Source organism: Pan paniscus, chromosome 19, assembly GCF_029289425.2.
Source record: "Pan paniscus chromosome 19, NHGRI_mPanPan1-v2.0_pri, whole genome shotgun sequence".
Lineage (NCBI taxonomy): Eukaryota > Metazoa > Chordata > Mammalia > Primates > Hominidae > Pan > Pan paniscus.
In genome coordinates, this window is record NC_073268.2 from 57190497 (window position 1) to 57208952 (window position 18456).

Here is an 18456-nt window from a genome sequence, read left to right on the forward strand (position 1 = left end):
CACGCACCTGTAGTCCCAGCTACTTGGGAGATTGAGGCAGGAGAATCGCTTGAACCTGGGAGGCAGAGGCTGCAGTGAGCTGAGATCATGCCACTGCACTCCAGCCTGGGTGACAGAGTGAGACTCTGTCTCTAAATAAATAAATAAACAAATAAAAGTATAAGGGACTGAATGGAGCTCTCTTCGTCCTCTCTTGATGTTGGAGACAGAAGCCTCCTCCAGGGTCAGAGCTTGCTGACAACACCAGAGTCCATTCTGGAGGAGGGACTAGAGCCAGCACAGCACGGGAACACCCACTTGGAACAGACCCATTCGCGGCCCCCGGGGCCTCATCTGCAGGTCCTGCTCCTTGGGAAGGCAGGACTGTGTGGCCTCCGAAGTGTCTTTCTGTGAAAACCCCCAGCAAACAGCCTGCAGGGCCCAGGGGCAGTGAGGTCCTGACTTGAAACCTGCTCCCATCTGAGGCAGAGCCACTTCCCAGGAGGACAGGAGGGGGTCCTGCTTCTGGTGCTCTGTCCCCCACAACACAGCCTGCTTAATGTCCAGGAGTCCCACGTGAAGGGATGTGAGAGCTCGCCAGAGACTTTGGCCCTGCCAGATCTGTCTTCTTATGTAAAAACCTGCTTTTAATACTAAACAGCATCACTGGCCGTTAACAGCCAATGCTGCTCAGAGCGCCTGGCAGGAGCACCGGGAGGAATGGAATTTGTAGTGTGGCTGCGAGACAAAGCATTAGGCAACCTGAGAAGGAAAAGGTGCAGTTGGGATTCGCCTCCAACTGTAGTTTAGAGGTCCTGGGTCCCCACTGAGGCCAGCACTCTAGAGTGGGAGGGGCTGGGAGGGCTGTGGGAAGGACAAAGGGACATCTTCCAGGAGGATGAGCGGTTCCCCATGCCCGTCCCCCTCACGATGCTGCAGGCAACGGCCTGAGGCAGGCCTGAGACTGCAGCACAGCAGGGCCTGCAATTGGATTCTTGGAGCTGGAGGACAGCGTGGCTGTCAGCACAGAGGCGAGACAAGGGAGGTGCAGAATCTTGGCCCATGGCCCTGGGAGGAGGATGAGGACATGGATGAAGACCCCCTAACTCCCAAACCGTGGTTCCTCAGCCTGCAGGGACACTGACCTGATCAAAACCCAGGACCTCAACCTGAGACCAGTCATCTGTGCTATATATATTTTTCTTTTAAAAAAGTTTTTTTTGGTAGAGACAAGGTCTTGCCACATTGCCCAGGCTGGTCTCGAACTTCTGGCCTCAAGTGATCTGCCTGCCTCGGCCTCCCAAAGTGCTGAGATTACAGGCATGAGCCAGTGTGTCCAGCCTATCTGTGCTATATTTCCAGAAGGAGGGGTGAGGATAGTTCTAAATTTGTATGGCATAGATGATGAAACTTTCAATTAAAAAAAAAAAACCCAGCTTCCTGAGGCTCTCCAACCCAAAACAAACCCCAGGGGATCAGGGCCCCTCTGCGAGCATCTCAAGGTTCTAAGCCACCACACCATTCTAACAAGAAGTCTGATTCGTGTCTCACCATCTTTTCTAGCTCTTAGGCTTCCCTCCCTGCAACTTACTGGGAAAATGAAAGGCACAGCCAAGCCCACAGTGGCATTCTAAAACCACCTTTACAAAAATTCTAACGGTGAGATTATTAGAGTGAAAAAGGTCTAGCCTAACCCACTCCATCTTGCTTCTAACCTCCACGCTGTCCTTGTTCATTCCTGGGAATAAGCCGAACTCACTTTGGGAGAAGCTTACAGTTTACTGTTTAACTTTGAAACAAAGATGGTAACAGCACTTTCTGGAAATAAACCGCCTTCTTGCCTGGGGACCAGACTGCCTTTGTAGGACTAACAAATTAGCCGCAAGAATCGAAATTATGGTTTAGGAGTCATGCAGCCAGAGGCCCAAGATTCTGAACCTTCCCAGTTGCTCCTAGGGATGACACCGCTGTTGTAAAACCTAAGAATGGTGCTCAAGATATTTTTCAGACCCTGCACTTTATGGATCGGCTGGCACCATCCATCCAAACTGGCTCATCTGGTCTTGTGGCCCCCACCCAGGAAACCGACTCAGCACAAGAGGCCAGCTTCAACTCCCTATGACTTCATCTCCAACTCCCTATGACTTCATCTCCAACCTGACCAATCAGCACTCCCCACTTCCTGACCCCCTACCCACCAAATTATCCTTAAAATTCCCAGTCTCTGAATTTTCAGGGAGACCAATTTGAGTAATAAACTCCAGTCTCCTGTTTAGCCGGCTCTGTGTGAATTAAACTTTCTCTCTATTGCAATTCCTCTGTTTCGATGAATCAGCTCCATCTGGGCAGCGGGCAAGAACCCTCGGGGGTTACAATGCCATCCTGAAACAATGCTTTTGGATTTTTAACCAGTTGGCCTTTTCTTCAAGCCACCGGGTTTGCTCAAAAACTGAAAACATCTAAGCCAACATTTCTCGTGGCAAATTTTCTTTCCTATGTGACAGGTGAGTTTTGATTTCCAAAGGGAATCATAAGTGTCAGGTACATGTTTAAATCACTTTTATTCCTTGCTTTCTTACATTGTTTCTGTGACTTCTATTATTGATGTTATAATAGAAGTGAAAAGGGAAGTCTAAGAAAAAACGGGGGGTAACGAAGGGGATTAAAATGTAATAGCATCTAAAAATTACACATTGGGAAGTCCTGAAAAATAGTGCCTCTAATGTGTATTCGGCATCAGTCTCACCTAGTTGCCAGTAAGTCAGGTTACACTTGACCTCACCGGCTTCACACAACCAGGCTCCCAAGGAGAGAACAGGGACTGGACATGAGGGAGGGCACATAAGAAATGGGCACATTCTCTGTCATCTTTGCCTTTTAATATAAGATGTGGTTTCATCATTTCTGAGTGTAACATATTTCTTCTAAAAATAGAGCTCTCTGCTTGTCTGAAACTTCTTAACGTTCACTGGGAGGTGAAGGGGAATAAGGCTGACCATAATTCTGGGGTGACGTTGCCAGTTTCATAGTCATAAATAAACTTTTCAAGGGATCCTGGATGCTCACAGCAAGGATGAGTTCATTTCAAGTCATGACATGACATGACATGACATGACTTGAAGCATGACAAAGCGTTTCAAGGCCCCATCTGTGCCTGGTGTGGACTCCTGAACACATTACTGACCAAAGGCAATCAATCACAGCTCACAGGGCACCAGAGAGCAGCGGCCCCTCTCCCAGGAGGTACAGGAGACAGGATTACCCCGCACACATTTACCAGAAGACAACAGGCTGCTCTCCTAACTCACTGCTTAAGAATGTGTACAGACACAGGCTGTAGGAATGCAGGGCTGAAGATGTTAAACTCTTGCCCCAGGCCAATGCAGACCTGGATTTAATATCATGGAACTTGCTGGGATTTTCTCACAATACAGATTAACAGTCAGAATCTCCCCTGCCCCCGAGGAAGAGCCTGGTTAGCTCCTGAATCCAAAGATGCCCTTGATGTATCCAGTGAGGCCACTCTTGGTCTTCTGTTCCAACTTGTCCTCAAGGGGTGGGAAAGCCACATGGTTGAGGGCCAGGTCAAAGAACAAAGGCTTGCAGGGGATGGGCTGGAAGCCTGGTGGGAAGTGCACAAGGTTGGCTTGCTTGGTGACAAGGGAAGGGTCCAGGCAGAATGTCTAAAACCGTTCAACCAGAGGCTGGAAGTCAAATCAAAGAGACGTATGTAGCATCGGTCACAGAACAGCCTTGGTGAACATTCCTGAGTGCCGACTGCTTGGTTCAGAGCTTTACAGGGGCCATCTCCCTCAATCACTCAATCCCGACAGCCTCCTATGAGGAGGGGCTACCACATCCCTGCCTTGTAGTCAGAGTCACTGAAACCCAGAGAGGCTAAGAGAGGGCCAGGGTAAGACTGGGGTGCAGGTCTATTGGCCATGTTATGAGTTAGAGCTCTTACCCACGGGTGCTACTCTGCACAGCAACAGGTTCCTCAACCCTCTTCCCAGGGATGATCTGACATCTAGGAAGCTTTGTGCAGGAAGCTTTGAGGTTGGGTAAGAGAAGGGAGGGAGGTGGGGGGTTTCCTTAGAAATTTAGGGTTCACTGCTCTACAATGAGCATGCATTCCTACTTTGTTGCTAATCCTGCTTCGTATTCCTCAAAAACCATGGCCCAGACTTACCTTATTGTCCTTGACTTGGGAGGAGGAGGTCTCTGTTTGGTGAGCATCATTTGCATCTGAAAGTTTCACAGGGAATCAGTAAGAACAAGGATTTACAATAGCACACTAGTCACAAATGAGGCCTATCACACAGGTGGCCCCTACATCCCAAAAGCAAAAGGAGCCAGCATGTGGGGAAGCCAGTCCTGTCTCCTGCTGAAAAGTGGTGGAGATAAACAGATCAATCCCAGATCCAACGCCGTCGGCCCAGTGAAGCCAGCACAGTTGCATGAGGACAGTAACAGGGAGAAGGGCCAATGTAACAGCACATCTCGAAATGCTTCTACACGATCTGATGCCCAGCTGGCACAAGTAAAGGCCAGGAACATCTTACAGATGAACCGAGACAACCCTTTCAACCTTAAAACAGCAGTGTGGGGTGTGAGAGAGAAGGGGAGTGGCAGGAAGGGAAGTCTGGGGATACAAAGGCCAGGCAGGGGGCTCACCGAGGATGGCTGCGGCCTGCAGGGAGCACTTCTCTGACCACACTTGAGTGATGAGCTCTTGCATGTCAGGCAGGTCCTGTAAGATTCAGAAAACGTGTACTCCCGAGCCAGGGCCAGGTCAGAGAAGCATACCAAGCTAACCTGAGTTAAGCGAACCCACTGGTATTTTCACTGGACTTTAGACTTTCTAAATGGTTCTCCGTATTAGAACAAAACAAAACAAAACAAAACAAAACAAAACAAAACACTAGCCTATTTCAAATGGGAAAAGCTACGCCACGGCTTAAGTAATAATGCCTGGAAATAAAGATGATGTTGATAATATTAATAAATTTATCATACACAAAACAGTGTGCCAGGCATTGTTCTAAGCAGGTTACATAATCACTAGCTTAACTTTCTCAATAATCCTGAGGCAGTTTGCACTCCCATCTTACAGATGAGAAAATGGCAGCATGGAGAGGTTAAGCAATGTGCGGGCCATGCCCCCAAGCGGCAGCGGGCTGGGGTAAAGGGCTGGGCCATCTGGCTCAAGGGCATAAGCCCCTTGGTCATTACATCTCACTGCTTCATCGAGGGTGATGAATTTTCCTGGCCTCGGTCTCTTGCTTGGCATACGGGGAATGACCCGAGAAGGTCTGGATGCCACAGAATCCGTCATGCCTCCATTCTCTGACACTTCCTCCACAAAACAATTCAGCACATGAAATCAGGTCCACACTGATTTGCACCGCCTCCCAAGATGATATTCCACGGTGGTGATGCTGCCACGCCTGTCACCCCCACCCGCCCACATCCCTCTGCTCTTTCCTAGCTCTGCCTTTGCTTGGGGTCTCTTTTACTTCTTCTGCATCCGTAGGTGGGCTCCTGCATGCCAGTCTGTGGCTACAAGAAAACTACAAGCTCTCTGAAGGCAGAGAGCTTCTTCTCTACCCCTCTGAGCTTGCACAGGATCCAGCAGCTCCTACACTGGTGTGACTCCATCAACAAGAGGGACCTTTGCTTGCTTTTCTTTTTTTTCTTTTTTTTTGAGATAGAGCCTTGCTCTGTCACCCAGGCTGGAGTGCAGTGGCACAATCTTGGCTCACTGCAAGCTCCGCCTCCCGGGTTCACGCCATTCTCCTGCCCCAGCCTCCTGAGTAGCTGGGACTACAGGTGCCTGCCACCACGCCCGGCTAATTTTTTGTATTTTAGTAGAGACGGGGTTTCACCGTGTTAGCCAGGATGGTCTCCATGTCCTGACCTCGTGATCTGCCCTCCTCGGCCTCCCAAAGTGCTGGGATTACAGGCGTGAGCCACCGCGCCTGGCCAAGAGTCACATTTTTATCACGACGTCTGTAATGTCACTGACTCGGTTCATTGCTGGGCTCCAAGGGTCACTCATTGTATGAGCTTGGGCAAGTTGTAATCTCCCTGAGCCTCATCTTTAAAATGGGGGAAATATTAATATCTCATGAGATTCTTGTGAGTTTTAAATAAGCCAATACACTTAACATACTGAGAATGTGGCCAGCATGTAATAAAACTTCCATAACTATGATTATTTTGTTAATAAAGACTTTTGCCATCTCTCCTTCCACTCACAAATTGCCTGATTTTTATTCTTTTCAATGCTGTTTTTACATACTTTACAAAAATGTATGTATTTAGTGGTTTTACATGTGATCTTGGTTCTCCACAGATTCTAGTTTTTAAAATTTATCCTAAGAATAAAAGCACTTTCGAGCTCAATTATAGGAATGTATATTATCTGTATCTCTCAGGTTAGGCTTGGAATGGATACATTTTTCATGTTAAATAATTATAACCAAATGCCTATCTTCAACTCTCTTTAGAGAATAAGCTGTGGTTCCCAAGGGATGGCATTGTAAAGCAGAATTGGACTGATAAATTTGTCAATGAAATGTAAACTATTACATTTTATTCAAGAAGTTTTTTAAAAGTACAAGATGATACATATTACTTTTACTTATTCAACAATCATTTAAAAAATTTAGAGTGGGGTTGGGCCAGTGGCTCACGCCTGTAATCCCAGCACTTTGGGAAGCTGAGTCGGGTGGATTCCTTGAGGTCAGGAGTTCGAGACCAGTCTGGCCAACATGGGTGAGACCCCATGTTGTGGTAGCGCACACCTGCAGTCACAGGTACTTGGGAAGCCGAGGCACGAGAATTGCTTGAGCCCAGGAGCCGGAGGTTGCAGTGAGCAGAGATTGTGCCACTGCACTCCAGCCTAGGCGACACAGAGAGAGACTCTGTCTCAATAAATAAATAAATAAAAATAAAAATTTTGATTGGGGTACAGAGGGCTGCAGAGGCATATCGAGAGATTCAGCTGCAGGAGATATATGGATGACCTTGAGGAAATAACCAGAAAGAAGCAAAAATTTTAAAGATAATTTTAAAAATTCTACGTATACCTATATGTGTATTTTCAAATGAAATCATGTTTATTGCAGCAACTTGGATGGAACTGGAGGCCGTTACCTTAAATGAAACAACTCAGACACAGAAAGACAAACACCCCACATTCTCATAAGTGGGAGCTAAATAATGTGTACACATGGACGTAGAGTGTGAAAACATGGAGACTTGGAAGGGTTGGGGGTGCAAGATGCAAAATTACTAATGGGTACAATGCATGTTATTCCAGTGATGGATATTCAAAAAGCCCAGGCTTCACCCCATGCAGCAAAATATCCGTGTAACAAAATTACAATTGTGCCCCATAACTTTATACAAAATTTAGAAAAACCAAATGTGTATAATATATATTTTCTCAGACAAAACTAAAAGTGGAACTAGAGGCGAGCAATCCCGGTGGCACCAGGCATTCCCCGACCCGCCCGGGTCGCCAGCTGCACGGACCCTGGGCAGATGCACGCAGCGGCTGCGGCACAGGGCGGGGAGCGGCTGCTCGGCCCCATCCTAAGGCAGCAGAATGCCCAGAGCTGGTCCCTGGCTCCGGGCGCAGGCCGAGTAGGAGCTGGGCGGGCAGCGGCGTTGGGCAGGCCCTTCCAGCCAGGCTGACAGGCCGCTCTGACCCAGCCATCAGACTCCGCTTGCGTCCTGGCAGCGCGGACCCTAGGGCAACTTCGCTGCAGTGGCCAAGCCGGGGGCGGAACTGGCCCGTACCCCTGAACCGAGCAAGCCTAGGAGCAGGTGCGCCGGCGGCGCTGTGAAGCGGCACTCATGACAGGCAGGCTGGGTGCCGCCACCCCGAAACCTCCGAGGGAGGACCAGCCAGCCCAGGTTGGCGCTGGAGCTGCAGCGCCACCTGCAGGCCAAGGAGTCTTTTTCTGGGAGGCTGGAGCCGCAGCGCCACCTGCAGGCCAAGGAGTCTTTTTCTGGGAGGCTGGAGCTGCAGCGCCACCTGCAGGCCAAGGAGTCTTTTTCTGGGAGGCTGGAGTGGCAGTTGCAGTGAAGTCACAGGTTCCATGACGTCACAGGTGGGCAGGTGCACTGGTCTGTAACGGATTGGCTTGGCCTTACCCGCGAGGCTTTGCGGTGGCTGCTTGGCTTGGCGGTGGTCGTTTGGCTTGGCGTGGCAGTGATCGCTTGGCTTGGCATTTCTGGCTTGGCGGTCCTCCTTTCGCAGATTGGAAACCGCGGTATATCCTGCTGGGCTCCTGGAGACACTGGCGTGGACAAGAGGGACAGGAAGAAGAGGTAACGGACAGGCGAAGGATGCGGGCGCGCCGTCATGTCGGGAACGGCGCAAGCCTAGTACTAGCCCTAGCACTCGCCCTCACCCACGCCCTCACCCTGGCCTTGGCCCTGGCCCTAGCCCAGCCCTAGCCCGGCCCTGGCACTAGCCCAAGCCTGGCACTGGCCCTGGCCTAGCCCTAGCCGGACCTAGCCCTAGCCTGGCCCTAGCTCTAGCCTGGCCCTACCCCTAGCCTGGCCCTAGCCTGGCCCTAGCCATAGCTTGGTCCTAGCCGTAGCGTGGCCCAGCCCTAGCCTGGCCATAGCCCTAGCCTGGCCCAGCCCTAGCCTGGCCCTAGCTCTAGCCTGGCCTAGCCTTAGCCGGGCTCTAGCCCTAGCCTGGCCTAACCCTAGCCTGGCCCTAGCCCTAGCCTGGCCCTAGCCCTAGCCTGGCCCTAGCCCTAGCATGGCACTAGCCCTAGCCTGGCCTAGCCCTAGCATGGCCCTAGCCCTAGCATGGCCCTAGCCCTAGCCTGGCCCTAGCCCTAGCATGGCCCTAGCCCTAGCCTGGCCCTAGCCCTAGCCTGGCCTAGCCCTAGCCTGGCCTAGCCCTAGCCTGGCCCTAGCCTGGCCCTAGCCCTAGCCTGGCCCTAGCCTGTCCTAGTCCTAGCCTGGCCCGAGCCCAAGACCGGCTTAGCCCTAGACAGGCCCTACCCCTAGACTGGCCTAGCCCTAACCTGGCCTAGCCCTAGCCTGGACTAGACGTAGCCTGGCCCAAACCCCAGACAGGCCTAGCCCTAGCCTGGCCCCAGCCTGGACCTAGCCCTAGTCTGGCCCTAGCCTGGCCTTAACACTAGCCTGGCCATAGCCTGTCCCTAGACCTAGCCTGGCCCTAGCCTGGCCCTAGCCCTAGCCTGGCTGTAGCGCCAAACGGGCCTACCCTAGCCGAGCCCAAGCCCTAGCCTGGCCCTAGCACTAGCCTGGCCTAGCCCTAGCCTGGCCCTAGCCCTAGCCTGGGCCTAGCCCAAGCCTGGCCCTAGCCCTAGCCTGAACCGAGCCCTAGCCTGCCCTAGCCATAGCATGGGCCTAGCCCTAGCCTGCCCTAGCCCTAGCCTGGCCCTAGCCCTAGCCTGGCCCTAACCTGGCACAAGACCCAGCCTGGCCGTAGCTCAAGCCTGGCCCTAGCCTGGCCCTAGCCCTAGCCTGGCCCTAGCCTGACCCTAGCCCTAGCAGGGCCCTAGCCCTAAACTGGCCTACCCTAGCCTGGCTCCAGCCCTAGCCTGGCCTAGCACTAGCCTGGCATTAGCCCTAGCCTGGCCCTAGCCCTAGACTGGCCCTAGCCTGGACCTGGCTCTAGTCTGGCCCTAGCCTGGCCCTAAAACTAGCCTTGCCCTAGCCTGGCCCAAACCCTAGCCTGCCCTAGCCTGGCCCTAGCGCTAGCGTGGCCCTAGACTGTCCCTAGCCCTAGCCAGGCCCTAGCCTGACCCTAGCGCTAGCCTGGCCTTAGCCCTAGACTGACCATAGCCCTAGCCTGGCTCTAGCATGGCCCTAGCCCTAGCCTGGCCCTAGCCCTAGCCTGGCCTAGCCCTAGCCTGGCATAGCCATAGACTGGCCCTAGTCTGGCCTAGCCCTAGCCTGGCATAGCCATAGACTGGCCCTAGTCTGGCCTAGCCCTAGCATGGCCCTAGGCTGGCCTAGCCCTAGCATAGCCCTAGCCAGGCCTAGCCATAGCCTGGACTTAGCCTTAGCCTGGCCTAGCCCTAGCCTGGCCCTAGCCCCAGCCTGGCCTAGCACTAGCCTGGCCCCAGCCCAAGCCTGGCCAAGCGCTAGCGTGGCCCGAGCCCCAGACTGGCCTAGCCATAGCCTGGACCGAGCCCCAGCCTGCCCTAGTCCTAGCCTGACCCTAGCCCCAGCGTGCCCTAGCCCAAGCCTGGACCTAGCCCTAGCCGGCCCTAGCCCTAGTCTGCCCTAGCCCTAGCCTGGACATAGACCTAGTCTGCCCTAGCCCTAGCCTGGACCTAGCCCTAGCCTGGCCCTAGCCCTAGCCTGGCCTAGCCCCAGCCTGGCCCAGCACTTGCCTGGACATAGCCCCAGCCTGGCCAAGCCCTAGCCTGGCCCGAGCCCCAGCCTGCCCCAGCCCTAGCCTGGAATGAGCCCCAGCCTGCCCCAGCCCTAGCCTGGCCCGAGCCCCAGCCTGCCCTAGCCATAGCCAGGCCCGAGCCCCAGCCTGCCCTAGCCCTAGCCAGGCCAGAGCCCTAGCACGCCCTACCGCCAGCCTGGGGCGAGCTCAAGCCTGGCCCGAGCCCCAGCCTACCCTAGCCCTAGCCTAGCCCAAGCCCCAGCCTGCCCCAGCCATAGCATGGCCCGAGCTCCAGCCGGCCCTAGCCCTAGCCAGGACTGAGCCCTAGCCTGCCCTAGCCCTAGCCTGGACCTAGCACTAGCCTGCCCTAGCCCAAGAATGGACCTAGACCTAGCCTGGCCTAGCCTTAGCCTGGACCCAGCCCTAGCCTGGCATAGGCATACCCTGGCCCTAGCATGGCCTAGCACTAGCCAAGCCCTAGCCTGGCCTAGCCCTACCATAACCATAGCCTGTACTAGCCCTACCATACCCCTAGCCTGGCCTAGCCATAGACTAGCCTAGCCCTAGACTGGCCCTAGCCGTAGCCTGGCCTAGCCCTAGCCTGGCCCTAGACATAGCCTGGCCCTTGTCCTACACTGGCCTAGCCCTAGCCTGGCATAGCACTAGCCTGACCCTAGCACTAGCCTGGCCTAGCCCTAGCCTGGCCAAGCTCTAACCTGGCCCTAGCCTGGCCTTAGCCCTAGCCTGGCCCTAGCCTGGCCCTAGCCTTAGCCTGGCCCTAGCCTGGCCTTAGCCCTAGCCTGGCATTAGCCATAGCGTGGCCTAACCATAGCCTGGCCTACCCTAGCCTGGCTCTAGCCCTAGCCTGGCCTAGTACCAGCCTGGCACTAGCCCTAGCCTGGCCCTAGCCCTAGACTGACCCTTGCCCTACCCTGGCCCTAGCCCTAGCCTGGCCCTAGCCCTAACTGGGCCTAGCCCTAGCCTGGCCATAACCCTAGCCTGGCACTAGCCCTAAACTGGCCTAGCGCTAGCCTGGCCGTAACCCTAGCCTGGCCCTATTCCTAGCCTGGCCCTAACCTGGCACAAGCCCCAGCCTGGCCCTAGCCCTAGCCTGGCCCTAGCCTGGCACTAGCCCTAGCATGGCCCTAGCCTGGCCCTAGCCCTAGCGTGGCTCTATCCTGACCCTAGCCCTAGCAGGGCCCTAGATCTAAACTGGCCTACCCTAGCCTGGCTCTAGCCCTAGCCTGGCCTAGCACTAGCCTGGCAGTAGCCCTATCCTGGCCCTAGCCCTAGACTGGCCCTTACCTTACACTGGATGTAGCCCTAGACTGGCCCTAGCCCTAACCTGGCCTAGCCCTAGCCTGGCCCTAGCCCTAGCCTGGACCTAGCCCTAGCCTTGCCCTAGCCTGGACCTAGCCTTCGTCTGGCCCTAGCGTGGCCCTAACACTAGCCTTGCCCTAGGCTGGCCCTAACCCTAGCCTGGCCCTAGCCTGTCCCTAGCGCTAGCCTGGCCCTAGCCTGTCTCTAGCCGTAGCCTGGCACTAGCCCTAACCCGGCTCTAGCCCTAAACTGGCCTACCCTAGCCTAGCCCTAGCCCTAGCCTCGACCTAACCTTAGCCTGGCTTAGGCATACCCTGGCCCTAGCCTGGCCTAGCCCTAGCCTAGCCCAAGCCTGGCCCTAGCCCTAGCCTGGCCCTAGCCTGGCCCTAGTCCTAGCCTGGCCCTAGCCTGGCCCTGGCCCTAGCCTGGCCGTAGTCTGGCCCTAGCGCTAGCCTGGCACTAGCCCTAGCCTGGCCTAGCCCTAGACTGGCCTAGCCCTAGCCTAGCCCTATCCTGGCCTAGCCCTAGCCGAGCCCTATCCTGGCCTAGCCCTAGCCTAGCCCTAGCCTAGTTAGCCGTAGCCTAGCCCTAGTCTTGACTAGCCCTAGCCCAGCCCTAGCCTGGCCTAGCACTAGCCTAGACCTAGTCTGGCCTAGCCCTAGCCTAGACCTAGTCGGCATGGCCCTAGCCCAGCCCTAGCCTGGCCTAGCCCTAGCCTAGCCCTAGCCTGACCCTAGACTTAGCCTGGCCTAGCCCTAGCTTGGCCCTCGTCCTAGCCTGGCCTAGCCCTAGCCTGGCCCTAGCCCTAGCCTGGCCCTAGGACTAGCCTGGCCGTAGCCCTAGCCTGGCCCTAGCCTGGCCCTAGCCCTAGCCTGGTCCTAGCGTGGCCCTAGCCCTAGCCTGGCCCTAGCCTGGCCCTAGCCCTAGCCTGGCCCTAGCCTGGTCCTATACCTAGCCTGGCCTTAACCCTATCCTGGCCCTAGCCCTAGCCTGGCGTAGCCCTAGCCTGGCCCTAGCCCTAGCCTGGCCCTAGGCATAGCCTGGCCGAAGCCCTAGCCTGGACCTAGCCTGGCCCTAGCCCTAGCCTGGCCCTAGCGTGGCCCTAGCCCTAGCCTGGCCCTAGCCCTAGCCTGGCCCTAGCCTCGCCCTAGCCCTAGCCTGGTGATAGCCCTAGCCTGGCCCTAGCCCGGCCCTAGACCTAGCCTGGCCCTAGCCTGGGTCTAGCCCTAGCCTGGCCTAGCAGTAGCCTGACACTAGCTCTAGCCTGGCCCTAGCCCTAGACTGGCTCTTGCCCTACCCTGGCCCTAGCCCTAGTCTGTCCCTAGCCCTAGACTGGCCTAGCCCTAGCCTGGCCTAGCCCTAGCCTAGCCCTAGCGTGGCCTAGGCCTAGCCTAGCCCTAGACTGGCCTAGTCCTAGCCTAGCCCTAGCCTGGCCTAGCCATAGCCTAGACCTAGCCTGGCCTAGCCCTAGCCTAGAACCAGCCTGGCATAGCCCTAGCCTAGACCTAGCCCGATAGCCCTAGCCTAGACCTAGCCTGGGGTAGCCCTAGCCTAGACCAAGCCTGGCCCTAGCCCTAGCCTGGCCTAGACATAGCCTGGCCCTAGCCCTAGCCTGGCCTAGACATAGCCTGGCCCTAGCCATAGCCTGGCCCTAGCCCTAGCCTGGCCCTAGCCTGGCCCTAGCCCTAGCCTGGCCCTAGACTGGCCCTAGACCTAGCCTGGTCCTAGCCTGGCCCTAGCCCTAGCCTGGCCTTAACCCTATCCTGGCCCTAGCCCAAGCCTGGCGTAGCCCTAGCCTGGCCCTAGCCCTAGCCTGGCCCTAGGCCTAGCCTGGCCGAAGCCCTAGCCTGGACCAAGCCTGGCCGAAGCCCTAGCCTGGCCCTAGCCTGGCCGAAGCCCTAGCCTGACCCTAGCCTGGCCTTAGCCCTAGCCAGGCTTAGCCTGACCCTAGACCTAGCGTGGCCCTAGCCAGACCGTAGCACCAGCAGGGCCCTAGCCCTAAACTGGCCTACCCTAGCCTAGCCCTAGCCCTAGCCTCGACCTAACCTTAGCCTGGCATAGGCATACCCTGGCCCTAGCCTGGCCTAGCCCTAGCCTAGCCCTAGCCTGGCCCTAGACTGACCCTAGCACTAGCAGGGCCCTAGACCTAAACTGGCCTACCCTAGCCTGGCTCTAGCCCTAGCCTGGCCTAGTACCAGCCTGGCACTAGCCCTAGCCTGGCCCTAGCCCTAGACTGACCCTTGCCCTACCCTGGCCCTAGCCCTAGCCTGGCCCTAGCCCTAACCTGGCCTAGGCCTAGCCTGGCCGTAACCCTAGCCTGGCACTAGCCCTAACCTGGCCTAGCGCTAGCCTGGCCGTAACCCTAACCTGGCCCTAGCCCTAGCCTGGCCCTAACTTGGCACAAGTCCCAGCCTGGCCCTAGCCCGAGACTGGCCCTAGCCTGGACCTAGCCCTAGCCTGGCTCTATCATGACCCTAGCACTAGCAGGGCCCTAGCTCTAAATTGGCCTACCCAAGCCTGGCTCTAGCCCTAGCCTGGCCTAGCACTAGACTGGCAGTAGCCCTATCCTGGCCCTAGCCATAGACTGGCCGTTACCTTACCCTGGATCTAGCCCTAGACTGGCCCTAGCCCTAACATGGCCTAGCCCTAGCCTAGCCCTAGCCTGGCCCTAGACTGACCCTAGCACTAGCAGGGCCCTAGACCTAAACTGGCCTACCCTAGCCTGGCTCTAGCCCTAGCCTGGCCTAGTACCAGCCTGGCACTAGCCCTAGCCTGGCCCTAGCCCTAGACTGACCCTTGCCCTACCCTGGCCCTAGCCCTAGCCTGGCCCTAGCCCTAACCTGGCCTAGGCCTAGCCTGGCCGTAACCCTAGCCTGGCACTAGCCCTAACCTGGCCTAGCGCTAGCCTGGCCGTAACCCTAACCTGGCCCTAGCCCTAGCCTGGCCCTAACTTGGCACAAGTCCCAGCCTGGCCCTAGCCCGAGACTGGCCCTAGCCTGGACCTAGCCCTAGCCTGGCTCTATCATGACCCTAGCACTAGCAGGGCCCTAGCTCTAAATTGGCCTACCCAAGCCTGGCTCTAGCCCTAGCCTGGCCTAGCACTAGACTGGCAGTAGCCCTATCCTGGCCCTAGCCATAGACTGGCCGTTACCTTACCCTGGATCTAGCCCTAGACTGGCCCTAGCCCTAACATGGCCTAGCCCTAGCCTGGCCCTAGCCCTAGCCTTGCCCTAGCCTGGACCTAGCCTTAGTCTGGCCCTAGCGTGGCCCTAACACTAGCCTTGCCCTAGGCTGGCCCTCACCCTAGCCTAGCCCTAGCCTGTCCCTAGCGCTAGCCTGGCCCTAGCCTGTCTCTAGCCGTAGCCTGGCCCTAGCCCTAGCCTGACTCTAGCCCTAAACTGGCCTACCCTAGCCTAGCCCGAGCCCTAGACTCGACCTAACCTTTGCCTGGCTTAGGCATACCCTGGCCCTAGCCAGGCCTAGCCCTAGCCAAGCCCTAGCCTGGCCCTAGCCCTAGCCTGGCCCTAGCCTGGCCCTAGTCCTAGCCTGGCCCTAGCCTGGCCCTAGCCCTAGCCTGGCCGTAGTCTGGCCCTAGCGCTAGCCTGGCACTAGCCCTAGCCTGGCCTAGCCCTAGACTGGCCTAGCCCTAGCCTAGACCTAGCCTGGCCTAGCCCTAGCCTGGCCCTAGCCCTAGCCTGGCCCTAGGACTAGCCTGGCCGTAGCCCTAGCCTGGCCCTAGCCTGGCCCTAGCCCTAGCCTGGCCCTAGCGTGACCCTAGCCCTAGCCTGGCCCTAGCCTGGCCCTAGCCCTAGCCTGGCGATAGCCCTAGCCTGGCCCTAGCCCTAGCCTGGCGATAGCCCTAGCCTGGCCCTAGCCCGGCCCTAGACCTAGCCTAGACCTAGCCTGGCATAGCCCTAGCCTAGACCTAGCCGGATAGCCCTAGCCTAGACCTAGCCTGGGGTAGCCCTAGCCTAGACCTAGCCTGGCCCTAGCCCTAGCCTGGCCTAGACCTAGCCTGGCCCTAGCCCTAGCCTGGCCTAGACATAGCCTGGCTCTAGCCATAGCCTGGCCCTATACATAGCCTGGCCCTAGCCCTAGCCTGGCCCTAGCCTGGCCCTAGCCCTAGCCTGGCCCTAGCCTGGCCCTAGCCCTAGCCTGGCCTTAACCCTATCCTGGCCCTAGCCCTAGCCTGGCGTAGCCCTAGCCTGGCCCTAGCCCTAGCCTGGCCCTAGGCCTAGCCTGGCCGAAGCCCTAGCCTGGCCCTAGCCTGGCCGAAGCCGTAGCCTGGCCCTAGCCTGTCCTTAGCCCTAGCCAAGCCCTAGCCTGACCCTAGACCTAGCGTGGCCCTAGCCAGACTGCAGCACCAGCAGGGCCCTAGCACTAAACTGGCCTACCGTAGCCTAGCCCTAGCCCTAGCCTCGACCTAACTTTTACCTGGCATAGGCATACCCTGGCCCTAGCCTGGCCTAGCCCTAGCCTAGCCCTAGCCTGGCCCTAGCCTGGCCCTAGCCCTAGCCTGGCCCTAGCCTGGTCCTAGACCTAGCCTGGCCTTAACCCTATCCTGGCCCTAGCCCTAGCCTGCCGTAGCCCTAGCCTGGCCCTAGCCCTAGCCTGGCCCTAGGCCTAGCCTGGCCGAAGCCCTAGCCTGGCCCTAGCCTGGCCCTAGCCCTAGCCTGGCCCTAGCGTGGCCCTAGCCCTAGCCTGGCGATAGCCCTAGCGTGGCCCTAGCCCGGCTGTAGACCTAGCCTGGCCCTAGCCTGGGTCTAGCCCTAGCCTGGCCTAGCAGTAGCCTGGCACTAGCCCTAGCCTGGCCCTAGCCCTAGACTGGATCTTGCCCTACCCTGGCCCTAGCCCTAGTCTGTCCCTAGCCCTAGACTGGCCTAGCGCTAGCCTGGCCTAGTCCTAGCCTAGCCCTAGCCTAGCCCTAGCGTGGCCTAGCCCTAGCCTAGCCGTAGACTGACCTAGCCCTAGCCTAGCTCTAGCATGTCCTAGCCCTAGCGTAGACCTAGCCTGGCCTAGCCCTAGGCTAGACCTAGCCTGGCATAGCCCTAACCTAGACCTAGCAGGATAGCCCTAGCCTAGACCTAGCCTGGGGTAGCCCTAGCCTAGACCTAGACTGGCCCTAGCCCTAGCCTGGCCTAGACCTATCCTGGCCCTAGCCCTAGCCTGGCCTAGACATAGCCTGGCCCTAGCCCTAGCCTGACCCTAGACTTAGCCTGGCCTAGCCCTAGCTTGGCCCTCGTCCTAGCCTGGCCTAGCCCTAGCCTGGCCCTAGCCCTAGCCTGGCCCTAGGACTAGCCTGGCCGTAGCCCTAGCCTGGCCCTAGCCCTAGCCTGGCCCTAGCGTGGCCCTAGCCCTAGCCTGGCCCTAGCTTGGCCCTAGCCCTAGCCTGGCCCTAGCCTGGTCCTAGACCTAGCCTGGCCTTAACCCTATCCTGGCCCTAGCCCTAGCCTGGCGTAGCCCTAGCCTGGCCCTAGCCCTAGCCTGGCCCTAGGCCTAGCCTGCCGGAAGCCCTAGCCTGGCCCTAGCCTGGCCCTAGCCCTAGCCTGGCCCGAGCGTGGCCCTAGCCCTAGCCTGGCACTAGCCCTATCCTGGCCCTAGCCTGGCCCTAGCCCTAGCCTGGCGATAGCCCTAGCCTGGCCCTAGCCCCTCCCTAGACCTAGCCTGGCCCTAGCCTGGGTCTAGCCCTAGCTTGGCCAAGACATAGCCTGGCCCTAGCCATAGCCTGGCCCTAGCCCTAGCCTGGACCTAGCCTGGCCCTAGCCCTAACCTGGCCCTAGCCCTAGCGTGGCCCTAGCCTGGCCCTAGCCCTAGCCTGGCCATAGCCTGAGCCTAGCCCTAGCCTGGCCCTGGACTGACCCTAGTCCTAGCAGAGCCCTAGCCCTAAACTGGCCTACCCTAGCCTGGCTCTAGCCCTAGCCTGGCCTAGTACCAACCTGGCCCTAGCCCTAGCCTGGCCCTAGCCCTGGACTGACCCTTGCCCTACCCTGGCCCTAGCCCTAGCCTGGCCCTAGCCCTAACCTGGCCTAGCCCTAGCCTGGCCGTAACCCTAGCCTGGCACTAGCCCTAACCTAGCCTAGCGCTAGCCTGGCCATAACCCTAGCCAGGCCCTAGCCCTAGCCTGGCCCTAACCTGGCACAAGCCCCAGCCTGTCCCTAGCCCTAGCCTGGCCGTAGCCTGTCACTAGCGCTAGCCTGGCCCTAGCCTGTCTCTAGCCCTAGCCTGGCCCTAGCCCTAGCCTGGCTCTAGCCCTAAACTGGCCTATCCTAGCCTAGCCCTAGCCCTAGCGTCGACCTAACCTAAGCCTGGCATAGGCATACCCTGGCCATAGCCTGGCCTAGCCCTAGCCTAGCCCTTGCCTGGCCCTAGCCCTAGCCTGGCCCTAGCCCTAGCCTGGCCGTAGTCTGGCCCTAGCGCTAGCCTGGCACTAGCCCTAGCCTGGCCTAGCCCTAGGCTGGCCTACCACTAGCCTAGTCCTTGCCTGGCCTAGCCCTAGCCTAACCCTATCCTGGCCTAGCCCTAGCCTAGCCCTAGCGTAGTTAGTCCTAGCCTAGCCCTAGCCTTGCCTAGCCCTAGCCTAGCCCTAGCCTGGCCTAGCACTAGCCTAGACCTAGTCTGGCCTAGCCCTAGACTAGACCTAGTCGGCATGGCCCTAGCCCAGCACTAGCCTGGCCTAGCCCTAGCCTAGCCCTAGACTGACCCTAGACTTAGCCTGGCCTAGCCCGAGCTTGGCCCTCGTCCTAGCCTGGCCTAGCCCTAGC

The 18456-nt window shown here is 57.9% G+C and overlaps 1 protein-coding gene and 1 long non-coding RNA gene across 2 annotated transcripts in view; one reads left to right on the plus strand and one right to left on the minus strand.

Annotated features, from left to right (window-relative positions):
• Positions 1 to 2526: 2526 nt before the first annotated feature.
• Positions 2527 to 6222, minus strand: LOC117977774 (uncharacterized). Its single transcript, XR_004668949.3, has 3 exons — positions 4654 to 6222; positions 4169 to 4224; positions 2527 to 3683 (listed from the first exon to the last, which is right to left on the minus strand). It is a non-coding gene; the product is annotated as an uncharacterized LOC117977774 (long non-coding RNA).
• A 1897-nt stretch (positions 6223 to 8119) lies between these two features.
• The window catches only part of LOC117976680 (coiled-coil domain-containing protein 144A-like), a 665749-nt gene continuing 655412 nt past the window's right edge, over positions 8120 to 18456 (plus strand). Inside the window, exon 1 of the mRNA XM_063598722.1 lies at positions 8120 to 8319. The gene's annotated coding sequence lies outside the window, so the exon portion shown is untranslated. The remainder of the gene's footprint in view (positions 8320 to 18456) is intronic.